At 46.9% G+C, this 26,084-nt stretch overlaps 1 protein-coding gene and 1 long non-coding RNA gene across 2 annotated transcripts in view; both read left to right on the forward strand.

Annotated features, from left to right (window-relative positions):
* SHROOM3 (shroom family member 3) overlaps positions 1-26,084 on the forward strand; it is a 413,191-nt gene that overhangs the window by 83,689 nt on the left and 303,418 nt on the right. The gene's annotated exons all lie outside the window — the stretch shown is intronic.
* On the forward strand, positions 22,946-25,886 carry LOC142498514 (uncharacterized). Its single transcript, XR_012802449.1, has 4 exons — positions 22,946-23,256; positions 24,588-24,652; positions 25,412-25,450; positions 25,746-25,886. It is a non-coding gene; the product is annotated as an uncharacterized LOC142498514 (long non-coding RNA).

Raw genomic sequence — 26,084 nt, forward strand, 5'->3', positions numbered from 1 at the left:
TGCAATCCAATGCAGTCTGACTACTGGTCTTTATGGCTCCTCCCCTGGGACTCATGCTGGACCTATCCCTGCCGTAGCCTGGCCCTTCCACACCCCCCCACCTTGCTGCGCTGCCATTGGACCCGCTCTCCTATATATACTTGACAGTGTCACTGACTCGTTGGCTGAGCATAGAACCAGTTGTTCTCATCACTCTCTGCCTCCCTAGTCCTGTCTTGTCCTGTTTTGTTTTTGCAGTCCTCCTCGTGTACCGAACCGGCTTCCGCTACGTCTACCCGCACCTCTGGCATCCCGAACTCGGCATACGGCAAAACGACTCTCCGCACCTCTGGAATCCCGATCCTGGCTAACGGTAAACGATTACGTCCTATCCTGCTTAACAAACTCCAGAGCTCCGGAATAGGGAAGCATGCGTTAAACTGGTTTCAGTCCTACCTATCAGGAAGATCCCAACATGTGTCCATCTCAGGCTCTAACTCCAACCCCCTGGATATCACCTGTGGTGTCCCGCAAGGCTCTGTTCTGGTGCCCCTACTCTTCTCAGTGTTCATTAATGATCTTCCCACAGCTTGTAAGGAAGCCTCAATACACATGTATGCAGACGACACAATGTTATATGCACACAGCCATAGCCTCTCTGACCTTCAACACATACTTCAGTCTGACTTTTTGAGACTCGAAAACTGGATTTCCCAAAACAAACCTTTTTTAAACACTGACAATACTGTAACAATGGTATTTGGGACCAAGACTAAATTTTTAAAGCTTCCAGTGACTGAGCTCCTGATTAGAACCAACGCTAACACCACCCTAACCCCTGTCACTAGTTTTAAATACCTGGGCTTATGGTTTGACTCTCACTTAACATTCAGGATGCACATTGATACCCTAACAACCAAGACCTATGCCAAACTAGGGGTACTTTACAGGAACAAATCCTCCCTAAGTCTCCTGGTCAGAAAGCGTATCGCACAGCAGATGCTAATGCCAATTATTGACTATGGAGACATAGTATATGGCTCGGCACCTCAAACCCACCTTAGCAAACTTGACACCCTCTACAATTCAATTTGTCGTTTTGTTCTCCAATGCAACTACAACACACATCACTGCGAAATGCTCAAAGAACTAGATTGGTCATCACTAGAGTCTAGAGCGAAAGTTCACCTTTCCTGTCTTGCCTTTAAATTCTTCCTGGGCAAGCTCCCCAGCTACCTGAACAAGCTCCTCGCCCCTACCACATGCAGCACCTATCACCTGAGATCAGACTCCAAAAGACTGTTCATGGTCCCAAGGCTCAACAAAGTATCCGGACGTTCCTCCTTCTCCTACCGTGCACCCCAAAACTGGAACAACCTACCAGAGACTCTCACATCCACCACCAGTTTAAATTCTTTCAAATCTAAGGCTGTCTCACATTTTAATCTGGTCTGTAACTGTTTCATACGCCCATAATATATATTTTCTTTAACTGTGCACGCAATGTCTTGTATATAATGTATACCCTGTTCATTTATATAACTGTATTTGTAACCATGTATTATTTGTTTTACTCTGTGCCCAGGACATACTTGAAAATGAGAGGTAACTCTCAATGTATTACTTCCTGGTAAAATATTTTATAAATAAATAAATAAAACTTAAGGGAGAAAGACCCACGAACAAACAACTGAAGACAGCTGCAGTAAAGGCCTGGCAAAGCATCACAAAGGAGGAAACCCAGTGTTTGGTGATGTCCATGCATTCCAGACTTCAAGCAGTCATTGCCTGCAAAGGATTCTCGACAATGTATTAAAAATGAACATTTTATTTATGATTGTATTAATTTGTCCAATTACATTTGAGCCCCTGAAATAAGGGGACGGTGTATGAAAATGTTTGCAATTCCTAAACTCATGACTGGGCAGTTAATTTAGAGGGTTATTCCCTTTTTCAGAAGGATCAAGCAAATAGAAGAGGAGGTGGAGTATGTTTATATGTTAAACCAGATCTAAAATCTAGACATAGACTGGGGCAATGAGATTAGCATTACAATTAAATTAAACAGATTTTTGGGGGTGTTTAAAGACAATTTCATGACCCAAATTAACGAGGAACCAACGAGGAGAGGGGCAATACTGAATTTGGTAATATCAAACAATGTAGAAGTAATAACAAATATTCAATTCCGGAAACATTTGAGTAACAGTGATCATAACATGGTCTCATTTGAACTAAATGATCAAAAATCATATTATAGGGGTTCAAAAAAGACTTTACACTTTAGACAGGCAGATTGTAATAAACTGAGGATTAATTTACAAGGAATAGATTTTGATTATGTTTTTGCAGGGAGAAATTTGGAAGATAAATGGTCAGTATTTAAAATATTGTTAGAAATGCACACTTATCAGTGTATACCCTTGCAATAGAAAGTAAGATCAACCCTAAAAAGTTCTTTAAGTACCTTAATAAAAAAAAATGAGAAAAAAAAATATATAGTATCCTTTCAGTGTGAGATGGGCAGGCAAATTATTGGAGAGAAGGAAGCGCAGATGTATTAAACAAATTCTATGCCTCTGTGTTTACCAGGGAAGAATCGATTGCAATAGTAGAAGCCATAACCTCCATATTAATGAACAATTGGTTAACTGAGTGTAACGGGTATTCCCTCTATCCCAATCACAAATACAGTGTGTGTGGGTGGAAACCTATGTGTTACCAGGTGTGGTGCTTATACCTGTAGGTTCACAAGAGGCCTGAGCCTCCGCTTGCTGGGAACCTGGGGTGAGTCCGTCAGCTCGATCTGATTTACAGCGCCTCCACCTGTGCAGGGTTCTAGAAATGTAGAGGGTTGCCTACACAGGACCCACATATACAATAAGTACGTACACGAGGATGTATATAACCAGTTTATATATATATGCAGGAAATAACAACACACTTTAATAATATACTCCCCCTAGGGGGTAACTCCACAGTCAATAACGCAGTCCCAATTGTCTTTCACTCCGCTAAGAGTGTACCTACCCACCACCGTGTATCCCCACACCGTGTCCACAGCCTAACCCCTTTGTCCCGTGGTCAGCGCTGCCACTATGTAATGTAATGATAATATTTATAGGATACGTTGGTGCACTTAGGAAGGTACCTGCCGGGCGCTCCTGCACTCGGGCCTGCAAGCAACTTCGAAAAGGATCTGCCGCTTGGTGATCCCGTCTGATCCGGTGTTTCCTCGCACGAGGATCCTGCCAGGGGCGATCCCACCCTGGAGATAATCTCTGTCCCTTTGGGCGCAGACTTGAGCCCAAGTCTCTTCACGGGAAGCGCAGCGACCGCTGTGTCCCTATCTATCACTGGCACTAATGTGACAAAGTCCCTAACCTAGGGCCTGTCCCTATAGCACCACAAGCTGGGGGAGTTCAGGACCTATCTGGGGCCTAGGGGGGTTACTGGCCTAATGCAGTGGGTCACAGACCCCTGCACTCACCACCTTCCCTTAGCTCTCCTGGTCCAGCACTGACTAGCGTGGTCCACAGCGCGCGAAAAGTATCTAATTCTCCTCTGCAGGGAGATGCCGCAGCCCTATTGGCTCCCTGGCGTCACGTGGGGTCCCCTAAGGCTCATGGGACTCGTAGTCCCTGCTCAGAGCCCTCTCCTGGTAGGCTAGTGTGGCCGCCTCCTCAATGCGCATGCGCGACCTGTCTGAGGGCCTCCCGGCTCTCGTGCTCCTGCGCATGCGCGAGGCAGTGAAGAATGGTGGCGCCCTGTAACGGGAGCCGCCGGGAGCCTCGCAACATGACCGTGTCCCCCGGCAACCGCCCCCACGCGTCCCCGGCAACCGGCCGCATAAGGAGGGAAGCGCGCTGAGCCAGCACACGCCCCCTCACCTCCTCGCGAGCGGCTGCGAGCGCCCGACCGCCGCGGTGAGTACACGGAGAGGGGGGGGGGGGGGCAGCAAAACAGAGGGGGACCTGGCTACATCAGGAAAAAGTTAATAGGATGCTTGATAAAATGAAAGTAAATAAGGCACCTGGCCTCGATGGCATACATCCGAGAGTTCTCAAGGAGTTAAGTTCAGTAATAGCCAAACCATTATATTTAATATTCAAGGACTCCATTTCCACAGGGTCAGTACCACAAGGCTAACGTAAAGCAGATGTGCTGCCTATATTTAATAAGGGAACTATTTCACAACCAGGGAATTACAGACCTTAAGCCTGACATTAATAGTGGGGAAGCTACTTGAAAGTTTAGTATGGGATACTATTAAGGAATACCTAATAGATAACAAAATTAGTAGTAATAGTTAGCATGGATGTATGAAGTCTAGGTCGTGCCAAACTAACCTTTGAGGAGGTATATAGGAATTTAGACCAGGGTAATGTAGTGGATGTGGTCTACTTAGATTTTGCCAAGTCTTTTGATACGGCTCCACACAAGAGGTTGGTGTACAAAATAAAGCAATTTGGACTCAGGAAAAATATCTACACCTGGATTGAAAACTGGTTGAAGGATAGACAACAGAGAGTTGTCATAAACTGAACAGGCAATTTACCAATTAAATGGGGCAAAATTAGGTGAATCCTTGATGGAGAAGGTTAAGGAGTGCCTGTAGACAGCAGGTTTAGCAATAGTGTCCAAAGTCATGCAGTAGCTGCAAAGGCAAACAAGATGGAGGGAAGGGAAGTAAACATAATGATTCCCCTTTATAAAGCATTAGTAAGTCAACACCTTGGATATGGAGTACAATTTTGGGCACCACTCCATAGAAAATACATTATGGAACTAGAGAAAGTGCAAAGAAGAACAACCAAATTAATAAAGGGGATGGATAATCTGATTTATGAGGAGAGGCTAGCTAAATTAGATTTTTGTACATTAGAAAAGAAACGTCTAAGAGTGGATATAATAATTACTATATATACAAATATATTTGGGGACCATACAAGGAGCTTTCAAAAGAACTATTCATCCCAAGACCAGTACAAACGACACAGGGTCATCCATTAAGGTTGGATGAAAGGAGATTTCACAAGCAACAAAGGAAAGGGTTCTTTACAGTAAGGGCAGTTAAAATGTTGTATTCATTACCCATGGAGACTGTAATGGCAGATACAATAGATATCTTCCAAAAAAGGTTGGACATCTTTTTAGAAAGGAAAGGTATACAGGGATATACCAAATAAGTAAACATGGGAAGGATGTTGATCAAGGGAGTAACCTGATATTTGGAGTCAGGAAGGAATTATTTTTTTCCCTTATGAGATATCATTAGATGATATTTCACTGTGTTTTGTTGTTTGCCTTCCTCTGGATCAAAATACTGTAAGTACGGATATAGGATAAAGTATCTGTCGTCTAGCTGGATTATGTTATATGTTCAGCCCATGAGGGGCTGAGCACGTCTCACTCTCGGCCAGGGGGAGACGTTCTCCAACACATCCTAGCCCATGCATGGGCAGGCTAGAACTCACTGAAGGTCTCACCCCTAAGGGGCTGAACTTCAAGCTATAATTTAGACACTTCCATTCTGTATCTCAAAGAGGGAGGGCCCAGCATATGCACCATCACTCCCGTCACTCAGGAAGTCAGCATGTGGAGGGGGAAAAACCCCATAGGATAGCCTGTCACTATCTACATCTTATTAGAACTTACATGACAGGGGAAGGTTGAAGCTAGCTGGACCAGCTATGCTATACTCTCCCCTAGGTGAAACATCCAACGCCCTTGCTTGGATCCAAATGTGGGTACCATCCATCCACCTGGTCTCTGCAAACAAATACAGGTTATAGCAGATGTACAAATAACCTTGTACTGTACACAGTTTACTAACCCTTTATCATCCACTAATAACAGTGATGATATTCAGATAACTTATTCTCCCAATGTGAAGATACAAGAAAAACCCTCACTTGTAATGTTTTGGGTCCGGCTTCTTGGCCACTCTCCTATCGAATAACTTGGTCCAGATATAGTATACCTTAGGAGGACCAGGGCACTGTCTAACCTCTGCTCGGTCTTTAAAGATACATGTGACTATAAGCCATTCCTCCATTACAAAACAAATCTTGTCATCTTTAATAAACCTGTCATCACTGGTTTGGGTCTTAATATTCCCAATGACTGCTAACCTCAACCACTCATGTTGGTGCTGATCTATTTCATCCATTATGGGCTCAGGTACATATGGGAAGGTATACCCGTGGGATTGACGGTACCTATTACAGATAGCTTGGTCAACTTTACTTAACCTTTGGATTTTATGGCTATGTCCCTGACCAGGTAATACCCAGAACTGAGGTTCACTTAACTCAACCTCCTGGTAGAATATGGAGGGACCCTTGGGGGTTCTTACTCCCAAATGTATTTCACCCATCCTCTTGCGGAGGACTTCTGCTATCTCTTCCTGGGATAGTACTTTCCTCCCACCAGTGATCCATAATAGCACCATTTACTAATAGCAGTCTAGTTCTATTAAGACTAAGGGCATAACCCTTAAACATGGGGCCCCACCACTTAAGGGGTTCCCTGGACTCATGTGAACTACTGGACCTGGTATCCATCTGGGAGAATACACCAGAAGCAGCAGATTTATGGAATAGGGATGAGTCCCTAAATTACATAAACAACCTGGGAGACCTTTTCACAGGAATGCGGCTAGCATAAGGTAATTCACCATCAGAACCAGATGACCACCCATCCTTCCCCGCAAAGTCCCAGTCTCTCAAGTCCATGGACATACCCGGAGATAACTTCACACAAGGGAACTGTTAGTACAAAATTAGCAGAATCAGGATTGGCCTTCCCTTTAGCTCTAGCGGATGGTGTTGGGCTAGGGACAGGGACTGGTGACGGGGCAGGCACAACTAGGGCCAATGAGATGGGACTAGTAGTGTCCATGACCTGTCCATGATTTTTACCTTTACTGTAGTGCCAACGAGTATTCTAAAACAAATCTGGGGCAATCACCAACAAGACCCAGGTATGTACATGCTGCAACATTTTAGTGACATTTTTGCAGACAGATTAATAGCCCATCGGATTAACAGCAGGGGTCCTTGGCAGTCCCATTCAAACTGAAACAGGGTGAACTCAGGTACTGATAATTATATTTGGTAAACAAACATCTGAGTCCTTCATCCAGCACTCAGAAGTTTAACCCAGTAAGAACAGTTGGCAATCAGGAAGTAAGCGGAGACAGCTGACAACCAGCTTGATAAGGAGGCTAATGTTTGTAGCAGGTGGCTGTGGCTGTCTCAGACTACAGAGCTGTCCTGTGCAAACTACTATCCAGATGATTTTCCAACACTATCTCTAAGACACAGTCAGAACTTTGATATTGTTCCATGATTATTGTAGTGAATGTTTATGGGTTGGGAACTGGACATAGCCAGCCAGCCTGATAGATAGGGTTGGGAGTTTTAGCAAGTTCTCCCTATGAAGACTACTGTTGGTGTTCTTTTCGTAAGTTTTGTTTTGCCTTAAAGGGACAGTGAGCCCAAATGTTTGGTTGTTCTGTGAAGAAATAAAACCACTCAACATTTGCTTTAACCTGAAACTACAGTTGTGGACTATTGTCTGACCTCGCCTACAGGCCGTCATGCCACACTGGCCCTCCTTGATTCATCTTTCTCACTCATTTTTCTTCAGTACAAAGCAGGCCAGTACTATACTTATTTACAGCATGGAAAGGAAAGCAGTCTCCAAGTCTAAGACATAGTTTTGCTCTAATCTGACCTTATTTTGAGACATTCATGACAACTGTCAGCCATGCCCTGTACGTTCATCTACAGTTCTTCCTGTGCCTTTCCTTTTAGTGCTCTACTGAGCAGCACTAATCATTTCTGAGTGTCAGATCAATGAGAATCAGCTCCTCAGATATGCAGCAAAGTTGAAGGAAACTCAAGCATCTGTTCAATGGGTGGCAACAGGGAAGGCATCAGACACACCTCAAACTTTTGAGTAACCCCTCTCAAATAGGGCTGTTATCCATGGAATAGAAGAAAAGCAAAATACAATACTTGCACAAGTTATAGCATTCAATTGGAGTGTGTAATGCCTGTATGCCCGCAGACCTGGCCAGTCCCCAGTACTGAGGTGGGTAAGGTTATAACATGCACCCACACCAGTGAGGGCGTGCCCGGAGTGTGGTAGTGTGTTGCCGGGCCTGTTGAGAAAAGGTTAGCAGATACTTGCAATGTCCTGGGTATGAGAGTTTGGATAGTAATGTCCGTGTGCCAGAGTTCAGGGATAATAGAGAGCAGCGTAAACAAGTCCGTAAGCCAGTGTCCAAGGGCAGGAGAAAGTAGGGTAATCCAATTCAAAGCAGAGTTCTAGCCAGGGAGATCCAAAGGTAAGCAAGGACAGGAACCAGCACTGAAAGAGATAGGAGAGCCACGCATAGAGACTGCACACACAGGGGTCACAAGAAGCTATGCAGAGCAATGAGCTAGAGGACAGACAGGGATTATAAAGGAGGGAGCACAAATGGGAGAGAGAGGAGGAGCAGAGGGTAGAGTGAGGGGCTGCAGAGATAGGTCAGAAGGAGTGAGGGAGGAGACAGGTAAATCAGACAGGGAAATAGCTTGCACACTATGAGGGGCAGAACCAGGGCTAAGGGAAGACCTACAAGTGGAGCGGGTGTGCGCACCTTCTGTAAGGGCTGGATGCGCGCGCACAGTGTGTGCCAGGGAAACATGAGGAGCGCCGCGCCGCGGGGGCGCTCGCCAAGGACGGCAAGGGGGCAGGAGGTGCCGCTGAAGGAGGTAACGTGATGGGAGAGAGAATAGAGAGGCGCCGCGAGCGCTGAGTGCCGCGGGAGGTATCAGGAGTTTGGGGATAAGCGCGCACCTTGCGGGGAACGCGCGTGACAGCTGGACGTGCGTCCGGACAGGGTGCAGAGGAACGGGTGCGGGAGGAGGAAGGGTCAGAGACAGGGAGATCAGGGGTGACAGGGACACATTGGGAAGCAGGAATCCCCTGAACCGTCACAGAGTAATCATGTGTATAATTTCTGACATTGCCCCTTTGACGACATTGCTAAACGAATACAATGGCAAAGTCAGTTTAATAAAAAGCTGTGTGTGCTGTGCACGCGCATAGTAAGTGAAACTTCTTTGACTTTTGTCACAGAAATTGTATTTGTGTTGGTGTTGGTGATGTTTTAATTAAAAATCAAAATACAATCTCAATGACAAAACGCAAATAAATTTGACTTAGAATGCGCGTGCTCGGCACAGATCCCCTGTATTAGCTATTTGCACTAAGTGTGAATTCCGCGTGTGACAGTGTGCGTGTGACTGAGAGTGTGCGTGTGACTGAGAGTGTGCGTGTGACTGAGAGTGTGCGTGTGACTGAGAGTGTGCGTGTGACTGAGTGTGTGCGTGTGACTGAGTGTGTGCGTGTGACTGAGCGTGCGTGTGACTGAGCGTGCGTGTGACTGAGCGTGCGTGTGACTGAGCGTGCGTGTGACTGAGCGTGCGTGTGACTGAGCGTGTGCGTGTGACTGAGCGTGTGCGTTTGACTGTGCGTGTGACTATGCGTGTGACTGCGTGTGCATCTGACTGTGAGTGTGACTGAGTGTGCGTCTGACTGAGTGTGACTGAGTGTACGTGTGACTGAGTGTGCGTGTGAGTGTGACTGAGTGTGTGTGACTGAGTGTGCGTGTGACTGTGTGTGGGGGTCTGGGGGGGTCAGTGTGTGGGGGTCTGGGGGGGTCAGTCAGAGTGTGTGGGGCTCTGGGGGGGTCAGTGTGTGTGGGGGTCTGGGGGGGTCAGGCAGTGTGAATTCCGCGTGTGACAGTGTGCGTGTGACTGAGAGTGTGCGTGTGACTGAGAGTGTGCGTGAGAGTGTGCGTGTGACTGATAGTGTGCGTGTGACTGATAGTGTGCTTGTGACTGAGAGTGTGCTTGTGACTGAGAGTGTGCGTGTGACTGAGAGTGTGCGTGTGACTGAGAGTGTGCGTGTGACTGAGAGTGTGCGCGTGACTGAGAGTGTGCGCGTGACTGAGAGTGTGCGCGTGACTGAGAGTGTGCGCGTGACTGAGAGTGTGCGCGTGACTGAGAGTGTGCGCGTGACTGAGAGTGTGCGCGTGACTGAGAGTGTGCGCGTGACTGAGTGTGCGCGTGACTGAGCGTGTGCGTGCGACTGAGCGTGTGCGTGCGACTGAGCGTGTGCGTGTGACTGTGAGTGTGACTGCGTGTGCGTCTGACTGTGAGTGTGACTGCGTGTGCGTGTGACTGAGTGTGACTGAGTGTGCGTGTGACTGAGTGTGACTGAGTGTACGTGTGACTGTGAGTGTGCGTGTGAGTGTGACTGAGTGTGTGTGACTGAGTGTGCGTGTGACTGTGAGTGTGTGTGGGGGTCTGGGGGGTCAGTGTGTGAGGGTCTGGGGGGGGTCGGTCAGTGTGTGTGGGGCTCTGGGGGGGTCAGTGTGTGTGGGGGTCTGGGGGGGTCAGGCAGTGTGTGTAGGGGTCTGGGGGGGTCAGGCAGTGTGTGTGGGGGTCTGGGGGGGTCAGGCAGTGTGTGTGGGGGTCTGTCAGTGTGTGTGGGGGTCTGGGGGGTTCAGTCAGTGTGTGTGGGGGTCTGGGGGGTTCAGTCAGTGTGTGTGGGGGTCTGGGGTGGTCAGTCAGTGTGTGTGGGGGTCTGGGGGGGTCAGTCAGTGTGTTTTGGGGTCTGGGGGGGTCAGTCAGTGTGTGTGGGGGTCTGGGGGGGTCAGTCAGAGTGTGTGGGGCTCTGGGGGGGTCAGTGTGTGTGGGGGTCTGGGGGGGTCAGGCAGTGTGAATTCCGCGTGTGACAGTGTGCGTGTGACTGAGAGTGTGCGTGTGACTGAGAGTGTGCGTGAGAGTGTGCGTGTGACTGATAGTGTGCGTGTGACTGATAGTGTGCTTGTGACTGAGAGTGTGCGTGTGACTGAGAGTGTGCGTGTGACTGAGAGTGTGCGTGTGACTGAGAGTGTGCGCGTGACTGAGAGTGTGCGCGTGACTGAGAGTGTGCGCGTGACTGAGAGTGTGCGCGTGACTGAGAGTGTGCGCGTGACTGAGAGTGTGCGCGTGACTGAGAGTGTGCGCGTGACTGAGTGTGCGCGTGACTGAGTGTGCGCGTGACTGAGTGTGCGCGTGACTGAGTGTGCGCGTGACTGAGTGTGTGCGTGTGACTGAGCGTGTGCGTGTGACTGCGTGTGCGTCTGACTGCGTGTGCGTCTGACTGTGAGTGTGCGTCTGACTGTGAGTGTGACTGCGTGTGCGTGTGACTGAGTGTGACTGAGTGTGCGTGTGACTGAGTGTGACTGAGTGTACGTGTGACTGTGAGTGTGCGTGTGAGTGTGACTGAGTGTGTGTGACTGAGTGTGCGTGTGACTGTGAGTGTGTGTGGGGGTCTGGGGGGTCAGTGTGTGAGGGTCTGGGGGGGGTCGGTCAGTGTGTGTGGGGCTCTGGGGGGGTCAGTGTGTGTGGGGGTCTGGGGGGGTCAGGCAGTGTGTGTAGGGGTCTGGGGGGGTCAGGCAGTGTGTGTGGGGGTCTGGGGGGGTCAGGCAGTGTGTGTGGGGGTCTGTCAGTGTGTGTGGGGGTCTGGGGGGTTCAGTCAGTGTGTGTGGGGGTCTGGGGGGTTCAGTCAGTGTGTGTGGGGGTCTGGGGTGGTCAGTCAGTGTGTGTGGGGGTCTGGGGGGGTCAGTCAGTGTGTTTTGGGGTCTGGGGGGGTCAGTCAGTGTGTGTGGGGGTCTGGGGGGGTCAGTCAGAGTGTGTGGGGCTCTGGGGGGGTCAGTGTGTGTGGGGGTCTGGGGGGGTCAGGCAGTGTGAATTCCGCGTGTGACAGTGTGCGTGTGACTGAGAGTGTGCGTGTGACTGAGAGTGTGCGTGAGAGTGTGCGTGTGACTGATAGTGTGCGTGTGACTGATAGTGTGCTTGTGACTGAGAGTGTGCGTGTGACTGAGAGTGTGCGTGTGACTGAGAGTGTGCGTGTGACTGAGAGTGTGCGCGTGACTGAGAGTGTGCGCGTGACTGAGAGTGTGCGCGTGACTGAGAGTGTGCGCGTGACTGAGAGTGTGCGCGTGACTGAGAGTGTGCGCGTGACTGAGTGTGCGCGTGACTGAGTGTGCGCGTGACTGAGTGTGCGCGTGACTGAGTGTGCGCGTGACTGAGTGTGTGCGTGTGACTGAGCGTGTGCGTGTGACTGCGTGTGCGTCTGACTGCGTGTGCGTCTGACTGTGAGTGTGCGTCTGACTGTGAGTGTGACTGCGTGTGCGTGTGACTGAGTGTGACTGAGTGTGACTGAGTGTACGTGTGACTGTGAGTGTGCGTGTGAGTGTGACTGAGTGTGCGTGTGACTGTGAGTGTGTGTGGGGGTCTGGGGGGGTCAGGCAGTGTGTGTAGGGGTCTGGGGGGGTCAGGCAGTGTGTGTGGGGGTCTGGGGGGGTCAGGCAGTGTGTGTGGGGGTCTGTCAGTGTGTGTGGGGGTCTGGGGGGTTCAGTCAGTGTGTGTGGGGGTCTGGGGGGTTCAGTCAGTGTGTGTGGGGGTCTGGGGTGGTCAGTCAGTGTGTGTGGGGGTCTGGGGGGGTCAGTCAGTGTGTTTGGGGGTCTGGGGGGGTCAGTCAGTGTGTGTGGGGGTCTGGGGGGGTCAGTCAGAGTGTGTGGGGCTCTGGGGGGGTCAGTGTGTGTGGGGGTCTGGGGGGGTCAGGCAGTGTGAATTCCGCGTGTGACAGTGTGCGTGTGACTGAGAGTGTGCGTGTGACTGAGAGTGTGCGTGAGAGTGTGCGTGTGACTGATAGTGTGCGTGTGACTGATAGTGTGCGTGTGACTGATAGTGTGCTTGTGACTGAGAGTGTGCGTGTGACTGAGAGTGTGCGTGTGACTGAGAGTGTGCGTGTGACTGAGAGTGTGCGTGTGACTGAGAGTGTGCGCGTGACTGAGAGTGTGCGCGTGACTGAGAGTGTGCGCGTGACTGAGAGTGTGCGCGTGACTGAGAGTGTGCGCGTGACTGAGAGTGTGCGCGTGACTGAGTGTGCGCGTGACTGAGTGTGCGCGTGACTGAGTGTGCGCGTGACTGAGTGTGCGCGTGACTGAGTGTGTGCGTGTGACTGAGCGTGTGCGTGTGACTGCGTGTGCGTCTGACTGCGTGTGCGTCTGACTGTGAGTGTGCGTCTGACTGTGAGTGTGACTGCGTGTGCGTGTGACTGCGTGTGACTGAGTGTGACTGAGTGTACGTGTGACTGTGAGTGTGCGTGTGAGTGTGACTGAGTGTGCGTGTGACTGTGAGTGTGTGTGGGGGTCTGGGGGGGTCAGGCAGTGTGTGTAGGGGTCTGGGGGGGTCAAGCAGTGTGTGTGGGGGTCTGGGGGGGTCAGGCAGTGTGTGTGGGGGTCTGTCAGTGTGTGTGGGGGTCTGGGGGGTTCAGTCAGTGTGTGTGGGGGTCTGTGGGGTTCAGTCAGTGTGTGTGGGGGTCTGGGGGGTTCAGTCAGTGTGTGGGGGGGTCTGGGGTGGTCAGTCAGTGTGTGTGGGGGTCTGGGGGGTCAGTCAGTGTGTTTGGGGGTCTGGGGGGGTCAGTCAGTGTGTGTGGGGGTCTGGGGGGGTCAGTCAGTGTGTGTGGGGGTCTGGGGGGTCAGTCAGTGTGTGTGGGTCTCTGGGGGGTCAGTCAGTGTGTGTGGGGGTCTGGGGTGGTCAGTCAGTATGTGTGGGGGTCTGGGGGGGTCAGTCAGTGTGTGTGGGGGTCTGGGGGGGTCAGTCAGTGTGTGTAGGGGTCTGGGGGGGTCAGTCAGTGTGTGTGGGGTCTGGGGGGGGTCTGTCAGTGTGTGTGGGGGTCCGGGGGGGTCAGTCAGTGTGTGGGGGGGTCAGTCAGTGTGTGGGGGGGTCCGTCAGTGTGTGGGGGGTCCGGGGGGGTCCATCAGTGTGTGGGGGGTCCGGGAGGGGGTCCGCGCGGGTTGCGCCCGGGTTTTTGTACCACCGCTTCCTGGGGGGCCCGCAAACTCCCGCGTCACTGGAGGGCTGAATGGCGCCGCTGCCAGCCGCTTCTGCGCATGCGCGGCATGGCAGCGGTAGTGGAAGTTAGGCGGGTCCATGTGTGGGCTGGGAGGGAGGTCCCATTCGGGTAAGGAAAGGGTGGGTGGGGGGCTGTCCCGGTCGGGCGGTCTCTGCTGTCCCGGGCAGCAGACGGGGACACATGTTAACAGCCATGGCAGCGGGCGGGGAACGGCGCCGCTGCCAACCGCTTCTGCGCATGCGTGGCTTTCCTCCAGTCCCCATCATTACTGAGCATGCGCGGCTTGGCAGCGGATGTGCGGGGGGAATGGCGGCGTTAGGAGCGGCGCCGCATGTTATCAGCCATGTGGGGGGAGCGCGGGCCATTAGGAGCGGCGCCGGCGGCTATCGCCGCCGCCGCCGCATCTGATTTGTGGAGCGGGTGTGATGTCAGTGTTGGGGTCGGGCTGAGCCAGAACACAGCCCGGCCTCAACTGCCAGCACTGACGTCACATCCGTTTCATTTCTGTCTCCACAATTATTTTTTGCCCCATCACGAATGAGGTGCCACTAAGGAAGTTTCACTTCAAAAGTAAAGTCATGTCACGTAATTAGCAGGCATGTGCATAAACTTTACAGGCAAGAGTATGAGACGTTATAGCACTATAAAAAAAAAAAAGGAGTGATTCATAAATATTGACAGAAGACCTATTGTGCATACTGTAGTTGATAGCATTGACACACCTTTCAGTGGGTACTTACTGTTATTAATTTGACTAGTACATAGGTCTGTTGTGTGCTTTATGCAGGTTTCTTTCAATTACAGTATGCAATGGAAAAACAGCAGTTCGTGAATGATAACAATGACTCTAGTTGACAGCTAGCGATAACCACAGCAGACAAAACAGGAGCAAATTGGCTTGCATTAAGTTCTTCTGTTTGCAGCACCTGGTAATGAAGCCCCAGTGGAATTTATGGAATGAATTGTTTGTGAAAGTCGTCATTATAGGGGAAAGGTTTGGAATGGTTATTTAGAAGCACAGAAATGAACTTGCTTTATTTGTGCTTTGGCTAATGTTCATTGGGAACATTTTTATGTATGTATCAAGGCAAAAGTATTTTGAACCAGAGGAAGGCAAACAAAAAAACCCCAGTGAAACATTATCCAATGCTGTCTCACGAGGGGAAAAATAATTTACTTCCTCACTATAATAATGGCAGATTTCTCCCTGGATCAATCATCCTTCCAATGTTGACTTAGTTGTTATATACCTATATACCTTTTCTTTCTAAAAAGATGTCCAACCTTTTTTGAAGTGAAACTTCTTTAGTGGCACCTAGTCAATTTTGATGGAACAAAACTCCTTCATGGAGACGAAAATGTGAAACGGAAATGACGTCACGTAATGGACGCCGCTCCCCCCCCACGCCCGCTGTCACATGATGCTGGCGCCGCTCCTAACGGCCGCCGCTCCCCCCACAGGCCCGCTGACGTGAAACTTCCTTAGTGAAATGGTTGTGAGGTGCAAGTGACGTCAGTGCTGGCAGATGAGGCCAACACTTACCTCCATGCCCACATTCGAGAGTGGGGTGGGAAGATATTGCAAGAACGCATACATACACTGACTGACACGCATACACGCTGACTGACACGCATACACACACGGACTGACACGCATACACACACACTGACTGACACGCATACACACTGACTGACACGCATACACACTGACTGACACGCATACATACACTGACTGACACGCATACACACTGACTGACACGCATACACACTGACTGACACGCATACATACACTGACTGACACGCATACACGCTGACTGACACGCATACACACTGACTGACACGCATACATACACTGACTGACACACATACACGCTGACTGACACGCATACACACTGACTGACACGCATACATACACTGACTGACACGCATACATACACTGACTGACACGCATACACACTGACTGACACGCATACACACTGACTGACACGCATACATACACTGACTGACACGCATACACACTGACTGACACGCATACACACTGACTGACACGCATACATACACTGACTGACTGACACGCATACATACACTGACTGACACCCATACACACACACTGACTGACACACACACACACACACACACTGACTGAGTGACTGACTCACACACACACACACACACACACATAGTGACTGACACACACACAGACTGACACACACACACACACACCCTGTGATGTGCCGAACACTGCCCCCTTAGTGATGTGCCTATCCCCTCCAGTGAGCTGCCGAGCACCCCCACATATCCCCGTACCTCCCCCGGGAGGCTGGCTGCAGCAGGACACAAAGCCTGCAGCTCCATCAGGGGGGGGGGTGGGGGTGAGGGCTGGGGTAGAAGCTCAGGCAGAGCCCCCAGTGTCCGCAGCTCCACCGGGGGGAGTCAGGAGAGAGGGGGGGGCAGGACACAGAGAGAAACACACACAACACACAGAGAGAGAGAAACACACACACAATTTTTTTTGAATATACAGTATTTATTGTATCTGCCTTCACAGTCTCCATGGGTAATGAATTCCACATTTTAACTGCCCTTACTGTAAAGAACCCTTTCTTTTGTTGCTGGTGAAATCTCCTTTCCTCCAACCTTAAGGTATGACCATGTGTCCTTTGTACTGCCCGTGGGATGAATAGTTATTTTAAAAGCCCCTTGTATTGACCCTAATATATTTGTATATAGTTATCATATCCCCTCTTAGTCGCCTCTTTTCTAATGTAAACAAATCTAATTTAGCTAACATCTCATAAGTCAGATGTTCCACTGCCTTTATTAATTTGGTGGCTCTTCTCTGCACTTTTTCTATTTCGATAATGTCTTTTTTTTATGGGGTGGTGTTCAAAACTGTACTCCAAATTAAAGGTGTGGTAATACTAATGCTTTATAGAGTGACATAATTATGCTTACTACCCTACTATACATACACCGTTTAAATGCAAGATAAGATATTATTTGCCTTTGCAGCTAATGCATGGCATTGGGCACTATTGCTAAGCCTCCTAAATCCTTCTCCATCAAGGATTCACCTAATTTTGCCCAATTTAATTTGTAAGTCGCCTGTTTATTCTTGTTTCCCCAATGCATAATCTTACATTTATCTGCATAGAAGTTTCTCTTTGTGCTTCAATTTTACCATACTGTATGACGTCAGCATTTAATTTGATTTGTAAGTCGCCTGTATATTCTTGTTTCCCAAATGCATAATGTTACATTTATGTGTATTAAATCTCATCTGCCATTTACCTGCCCACGTTTCCAGTTTCTCCAAGTCCTTCTGGAGAGAAATTACATCCTGCTTTGATTCTATTACCTTACACAATTTAGTGTCATCAGCAAAGATGGAGACTTATCTCTCGATGCCAACCTCAAAGTCATTAATAAACAAGTTAAAAAGCAGAGGTCCCAATACCGATCCCTGAGGTACTCCACTCACAACCTTAGCCCAACCTGAAAAAGTTAAATTTATGAAAACTCTCTGTATATCCTTCAACCGGTTTTCAATCCAGGTGCAAATATTTTTACCGAGACCAATTTCCTTTCTTTTGTACACTAAATTCTTGTGGGGTGACCGTATCAAAAGCCTTTTTCAAAATCAAAGTAGACCACATAAAATTCATTACCCTGGTCTAAATTCAGGAGTTGTAATTATTTGTAGAACAAAGAATGTTTTGTGCATCTGGGTGTTAAAGTATGTTGTGGTGCTTAGTGGTGCCTTATATTGCAGCATATGATTGTATTTCCCAACTCTGAACATGAACAATTGTTGAAATCTTTGGTAGTGTATTATTGTGCTCCAGAAAATACCATATTGGAAGCCATTAAAACACACCATTAAATGCATCAGGGATCTAAACAGCTGCATGTTTTTGGGTATGTACCATGGAAAACCAATAATGTATCAAACTCTCAGAGTACACAATTGATCGTTTTAATGGTGACATACAGTATGGGTCCTATTTACTAAGAGTTGCTAAGCCACACAACACTGTAGAGTTCTGTAAAACAACTTACTTCCATTATCTTATGGCTTAGCACCTCTTAGAGAATATGGGTAATGGCTGTGTAATGTAGTTCAATGTCATTGCAGTGGTAATTAGATTAATGTGCAATTATGCTCTTTTAAATCTCACTTATATGTGCAGTATACAAACACAACAAACCAGCTCCTTCATTTTCATGCGCTATATGAGCATCTGCACATGTGAAGTTTTAACCAGCAAAACCAAAATAAGCACGGAATAATGTATGTATTTTAATCTTTTAAAATAAAACTTATGTTTAAAGTAGCAATCCTGCCTGTAGGAGATGAGTGCAGATGTACAACCAGGGAGACATATATTTGGGAAAATAAACCTTGGCTTTTATTTAGCCCATATCTTCAAACAATACAGCTTTAAGTCAGCATACAAATAAACAAAGAGACTATCCCTTTGTAAGGGCTAACTCTCTTTCCCAGTCCCTATCTGCAGGGCTGGGAGGATGGGCGTCTTGCCAACCTATTTCCCCAAAGACCAAAGAGGTAGCTGTAAGGAGGGGGCCCTGTATGTCAGTCTCCGGATTGTCTGTTGCGGGTTCCAGGGTCTGCTAGGCCCTGGAATAGATCACACACGGAAACACACACGCACTTTAAGTTATGGTGGGTGAAAAGGCGACAGAAAACCTCCACCGTTAGCATATAGCCAATAAAGAACATCACTTGTGAGCAGATTCACATGTCTTAGACAGGTCTGCAACCCTGCCTTTCACTATTATCCCCAGCATACAGTGTATCCACTGCATCAAGGGATTCCGGGAAATGACATGCAAATGAGCACACAATGTGTCACATTTTGTCTGAAAAACCATTGTTACATGGAGCCCATATAAGCTAATGCTCGCTATTAACACAGTTTTAAAGCACAGCATGGGAATCAGATGCAAAGACAGAGAAACCATTCACAGACATGTTTCAACCTTAATGGGTATAATCAGTGTGAAGTTGGTTGTACTGCTGGCTCTGCATTGTCAAGACTGTAGGGTTTACATCATGTTTTAAGTTATGGTGGGTGAATAAGGCAACAAGAAACCTCCACCGTATTGCATATGGCAAATAAAAAGATCACTTGTGAGCACATGTCACATGTCTTAGGCAGGTCTGCAACAATGCCTTTCACCATTATCCCCAGCATACAGTGCTTCCATTACAGCAAGGGATTCTGGGAAATGACATGCAAATGAGCACACAATGTGTCACATTTTGTCTGAAAAACCATTGTTTCATGGGGCCCATACAGGGTATAAGCTAATGCTCGCTTAGGTGAAGGTGAAAGTCAGGGTTGCAGACTTGCCTAAGACATGTGAATGTTCTCATGTAAGGAATCCGTTCCTGGGTTTGGTGGAAACCCTTTCCTTACAGAACTGTGCTGTTTCCAGACAACCTCCCCTCACATCCACCTGTGCTGGCAATTACTGCAGTCCTGCCTCGGTGCTCTCTCATTGGAGGAATGCCCTCACACCTCTCTCCTGTGATTGGCCCACTGGTCTTCTTATACTATTCTCTAACACTGCCTCAGTGCCGAGCATAGTCCTTTCTCATAGGATGTAACTGTGTTTGCCACAAGCTACATGTTTGGCCGTCCTGTTCATGTATTATTGTTCCTAGTTCCTGGATCTGGTTCCTGGTTCCTGTTCCCTGAGGCCTGCTGCCTTCTCTGCAGAGGTCTGGTTCCTGGGGCCTGCTGCATTTCTCCATTGCAGAGGCCGTGTCCTGGTTCCTGTGCTGAAGCGCTGGATCTCGAGCGTTAACCTTCAGGTTCCTGATTCCTGAGGCCTGCTGCATTCTTGCCTTGCAGAGGCCTTCGTTATGGGCCGCTCCCGCTCCTCACACAGAGGCCATTCCCGCAGTGCAGCTGCTACGCTGAAGCGCTGCATACCTGATTCCTAGTTGCTGAACTCCAGCCTGGATATCGATTACCCTGACATCTCCAACCCTGACCCTGGCTTGTCTAAGGATTACGCTACATTCTCCACCCCTGACCCTGCTACGAATGACTACGAACGGCGCAATCCAAAACTGGCTTCGTGGTCTAATGTCGGTGTATTCACATCCCCACCTCAGCCCCGCGGTCCGGTCCGGGTTTGTGGCGAGTACGTCCGTTACAGCTCACAAGTGATCTTTTTATTTGCTATATGCAATACGGTGGAGGTTTCTTGTTGCCCTTTTCACCCACCATAACTTAAAATGTGTGTGTGTATGTGTAATTTTTTTTAATCTATTTATCTATCTACCTAAAAGAATCACTGGATATTGCCATTTATGGGGTTAAAATGGTATTAGGTTCCTGTAACTGCATAGGGAATTTCTACTGTAAGTACTTTATATCTATATTTAAGTATTGATTTACACTGTGTACATAATATAACTGCCTTTGAGATGTGAACACAATGACATAAAAACAGAAAATGAAAAATTGTTTTGTTTCTAAATCCAGGTAAATATTATTGATGGACTTGAATCATTTGTTAAACACAGTAATCTCTGGACCTGTAGATAGACATTGTGCATCTAGCATCGTATCTAAGGTGATATGCATATAAATGTTTCAGCCTTATTTGCTGACGTCCTGTTTGTGCTGAGGTATTAGGTAAAGAGGTGCCACGTACTGTACTGTAACTCCGAGAGATCCTGTTTTGTTAGAGTCTCCATTTGTGTATATATATCCTCTCAAACCTCAATCCAAATAACATTGGGAGAGACCTCTGTGCTCAAAACGGAGCACACCTGAGAGAGATGCTCTTCTGGGTTTCTTAGTGCTCAATCCCAGGGTGCGGATCAGATTTTGGAGAAATCCGCAGAACGGATTCCCACTGTTCCGCCCATCTCCACTGATGAATAAAGAGCCATTTATCATCATCTCCATGAACACATACGTTCACAGGATTCTTCACCACTTCCCAAAAAGAGTGATGGTTGGAAAGTAAGTGGATATGAGGCAGCGGTGGATATGTATAGGCGGGATGATACTGCTTCATTAGTGTGCAACTAGGAAGAATGAAGGGGCTTGGCTTGTTAACTGCTTTACTATGTTATAAGGGCAAGCTCATTCAGTTAATATTTGAGATTACCTGTATTTGAAAAATACACGGGCATACAAAAAAGACTTATTGGAGCTATGTTTCCAGAAAGTGTAAAGTGGCTGTTGTACAGTATATTTCCATGAAGTGAAAGGGACACATTTTCTCTACAGTAGGTTACTATGTATGCCAAGTTTGAATTTGGTCTGTTATTACAATCTTATCTACTGTAGCACGTATTAATTTTGTTCCTGCTGGCATGTTGTAAATTAATACTAATAATTGTCCTTGTAGCAGATTTATGGTCACAGCATAGCTCTTGTGCAGCTGATATATTTGTGTTTGTACTTCCTGGAGCCTCAAAGATTTCTTATTATAATGCGGATATCGTGCTCTTTGGATTGGTACACACATTTTTATGTCCTCATCAGGTTTATGACTATGAGAGACTGTAGGAGGAATGTCCTCCAAACCAAGTGCATCAAAGTGTGAGATCTGATAGTCATAAGTGAATAAGCAAGCTTAAGCGGACCCTGGGATAGGTAAGTAAGCACAAACAACTAGGAGTGTCTTGATTGCAGAGCTCATTAACAGGTTAACTGCTGCCAATGGTATAACAAAAACCTAATCTGAACTAACTGGTGTATATGAACATCAGTGTGAAAAGCAGATCTCTATCTGGCAGCAACCTTAGAGCAAAATATGAATATCCAGTGATATAATGATGTACAGTAGTTCTTACTCACATGGGTGTTGTTTGTATGCCGTTCCAGAGGCGTGCGTCCAGCTGGTATACAATGCAGACAGCAATCCTTCTGGAAAAAGTGAAGCACAGCCGGTCTAAGAAGAAAACAATCCGGGGCTAAGCGAATGAATTAAAAATATTCTTTATTGGGGGTGCACAGCATGGTGGCGCAGGGGATATGCCTCTGACATGTTTCGCGCTGAGATAGCGCTTCCTCAAAGAGTATCAGGTTTATGACTATGAGAGATGTCTTTGAAGATGCTGGTTGTTGCGACAGGGAATGTCTGTGCTTTGCAAAAAGCTGGCAAATAGACGCAGCTAGTTTCTTCATGAAGACAAATCATACATTACTGTATTTTACATACCAGATAACGGCAACTATATCTACAGTACAGGCACATCTGTGAGCATGTGACTAATATATGTGACAAGGGTTAGCACACACAGCTATCTAGCTGACCCACTTTTCACCCCCCGCCGGGTGCTTAAAATGAGTAATATCACCCCTCACTTAATCCACCACAAATATCACCTTAATGCTTCCACCACTAAGGATACATAAAAATTTAATCACTATGGTCTTTCGTCTCTGCTTACTAAGCAAAATATGTAACACACAAAAATCTCTTGTAGCAAAATGTGTCAGAAAATGTCATCACTCTTTTCAAAGCGTGCAAAGTTCAATTAGAGCCAAAGACAATACTTATTACATTTTATATTTAATATACGAAGGTAGCACAGTACATAGGTTTCAGAAAAATATTATTACAAAAACATACAGTATAACATATGCAGACAGTTTAATCAAAATAAAAGGCATAAAGTAAACTATCTAACTTACTTTGCCACAAAATTTTTATGAGATTCCTCCAAAGAGGGCTTGAAGTTTTTATCCTAAAACTTCTCTGCTTTGTAAACTGGATACGCCCACTTGCCGGGCTTGTCATTAACTCACCCACCCCCCCCCCCCCCCTCATCAATATCCCATTGACACCTTTATGGCCTAGAGAGGGGAATTAAAGTATAACATGTTTTATTACTCTTGGCCTGAAAGATCCTAGACTGACACCACCTTCACTGTTGCATTTGTATAATTAATATATAAATGTAGACACCACATTTGACATCGCAACTTCTACTTTTGCATGAGAAAACAGATTTCAGAGATATAACATAGACCAACCTGTCATTGAGGGTATCAATTAAATCAGATGCGTTCCCTGTTCACAAATAAATCTTTCACATCCTTGTGAACTGTATTGTACACCAGATATCTCAAATTTAGAGAATGTATAAGAAAATGGAAAATTAACTTTGCCACTTATTCACATCTGATTGCAGGATTGTAACAGGGCCAAACCTGTTACCAACATCTTGGACTGTTGGGTGTCAGCCAGCAAGGGATTAATCCCTGCCTGGAGTAGTAACGAGCTCAGATGGGCTGCTAAAGTTTGTAAAAGGTAATATACAGCTCATGGTTGGCTGGTTCTGTGTTTCGGATGGATTGATTGATAGATCCAGCTTCTACGGATACAAGAAACTACTTATTGCTGCTGTACCAACAAAGAGCCAAAGAAAGCGAAATATACATGCTGACCAAACTCTTCCTGAGATCCCCAAAAACAAAAAGGCTAAAGAGGGGAAACAAAACAAAGCAGTTCCCAAAACTTCAAAGGTGAAGAATCCGAGACCGACATGGAGAAAAAAGATGTCCAAAACCTGTTTCATTTGTGTACCATGGAATCCCAGCTTCTGCGCCGGGTACCCCAATCTCCATTGCTCCCAGCTCCACACCCTGCTCACCTCACCTTGGACCCTGGTCAAATCACCACCGGCCCAGCCCAATTCCAACCTGCCTCACCCCGGACGCAGCCTAGCCCAACTCTAACCAACCCTCACCAAAGTACTGAGCTCCAGCAGCAACTAGCGCCTTGGTTAGACGCTGCTTGGCAATGTCGACTGAATTTGTAACATTCAATAATGATCCCTTGTACAAGATGCATGTACACCTGTGCCACTGCATCCAGAGCAGAGACTGTACAAATAGGACACGATGGAAGGAAAAATGGACCTGAATTTGGAGAGGATGGACCAAATGGCGTGGAACATGGTGGGAATGGCGAGGGACTATGTGTGTCACTATCTATTCTTGGCCCACAGCAGCAGGAAAGAGCAAGACATCATTTGGAGGAACCGTCCCCACCCCTTGTGACTCCATGCCATACCCAGATTTACCCGACATCCCAGCCGATGAGGAAATTGTGGCTATGAGACCCTGTGATACAGGGATAGACCTGCAAGAAAGTCGCATTCTAGAGCTGTTAGCTGTGCCTGCTTTACAACGCACAACTGCTGCACCACGGAAGCAAAGACCCATGGGAATACAATAGTTGACATCTCGCTTTTGGCAATACCAACGGATGCTTTGGGGTGATATGTTGCAAACAGCGGAGGACAGACAAATTGATATGCCCAGCTAATCTTCCAACACCATGGGACTTTTCTGCATTATTCCCAGTGATTTAAACTAGTCCGCTTTGACGGTTCCAAGGGTAAGAAGGCAATTCCCTTCAATTTGAAGAGAGTGATTTAAGTTTCAATACCCTGTTGCACAATTCAAGGCTGTGAAAGTCCCAATCAATGCCCTTTTACTGCATCAGAGGACTGTGGGCTGGAGTCATCAGAGTGATGTAAACTTTTACTGAATAAATATAGTTTAAAAAAAAAACGTATTTAATACAGTCATTTATTGTAGTCATGTTTCATTCTTGTTTTCATTCTTGTTTTGCAGGTTTGACAGGATGATGAGCATCAACACCATATTTGTGTAGCAAACTCCTCCAGTAATACTGCAAGGTAATGTAATTCATGCATCTATTTCTTGTCTAAATAACAATCTCATAATTATTTTACAGTTGAACCTGTAAAACTGAAAGCAAGAAGATGTCAGTTGAAGAAGATTGCAGAAATAGAAGATCAAGAGCGCACACATATCCAGGAGTATATACAAATGAAAAGACACATATATAGTGCAATAACGTTTTCAAAATAAGTCCAATTATTAAAGAAATGGATAGCTCACTCACATATTCCGTGAGTAATATTGACAGTGCGGTTGTGTAACCAACGAGTAACCAACTCGTGTATATATCTTCAAACATTCTCATGGCGACATCCATCAGAGCCAGATGAGTAGGTGTGGAGAGACAAATGGAGGGGATTCCCACATATGAAAAATAGAGAGGACACAAAAATAGTGCAGGTTGCTTTATAATAGATTCGGTAAAAAGAAATAACTCACAAGCAAGCTGTGTATACAGGCGATGAGACCACCCAGGCAATGAAGAAAAAATAGCACTCCCTTTTTCACTGGTAATCCACCCGCAGCGGCCGTCCACAGGGGAAGATGGTAATGTCCAGGAAAGGAAGAACCGAATCTTGGCCAGAAAATCCTCCAAATAGTCCACCAACCACTTTGTAGTCTTGAAAAAGTCTGCCTTGTTCATCCTACGCATTTTACTCCAATGGAGCTTCCTCCGGGATTATTTCAAAAAGGATGTGCATTATTTTAGTCATTGTTTAATCCTTGTTTTTATCCTTTTTTGCAAATTTCAGAACGCTGTTGAACATCAACAGCAATAATGGATAAAGAAGGTAATGTACAGTATGCGTTCCATTCAATTGTCAATATCTGTACTGCACATACGTTCCATACAGTTCTTACATACAGTTCGCCCGCACAGAAATTCAAAGACACGCATATGTGTTCGATACAAGTTTATAGTACACACATGCGCAGAAATTCAATGACGCGCATGTACATTTCAACCAGTTTCCATAGAACATGCATGTGCAGAAATTCAATGACACGCATATGTGTTCCACACAATGTAATTCATGCATCTATTTCTTTTCGATTATTAATAACATTCTCACAATTATTTTACAGGTGAAACTGCACAAGAGCCAGCCTGAAGAACATGTCAGTTGAAGAACTGTCATTGCTGTACACTGTACTCTAAAATAAAAAAATTCAGACATTTTAAAATACTTTTTAGTCATCTGAAGTTTTTAGGGGTTACATTGTTTTGGTGGGTTACATTGAAATAAATGGGATATCATATACAGTATAAAACAAAAAGAGCGCAAAAAGGAAAACACAATAAGTTCCAGCACAATAAAATGTATAAAGGGAACGAAATACACTTATATATAAAATAGGATCATATAGATTCAGTCATCCACACATCCAAAAGAACACATCCATGGAGGGTCGGATCCTGAAGAA

This window comes from Ascaphus truei, chromosome 1 (genome assembly GCF_040206685.1).
Source record: "Ascaphus truei isolate aAscTru1 chromosome 1, aAscTru1.hap1, whole genome shotgun sequence".
Classification (NCBI taxonomy): domain Eukaryota; kingdom Metazoa; phylum Chordata; class Amphibia; order Anura; family Ascaphidae; genus Ascaphus; species Ascaphus truei.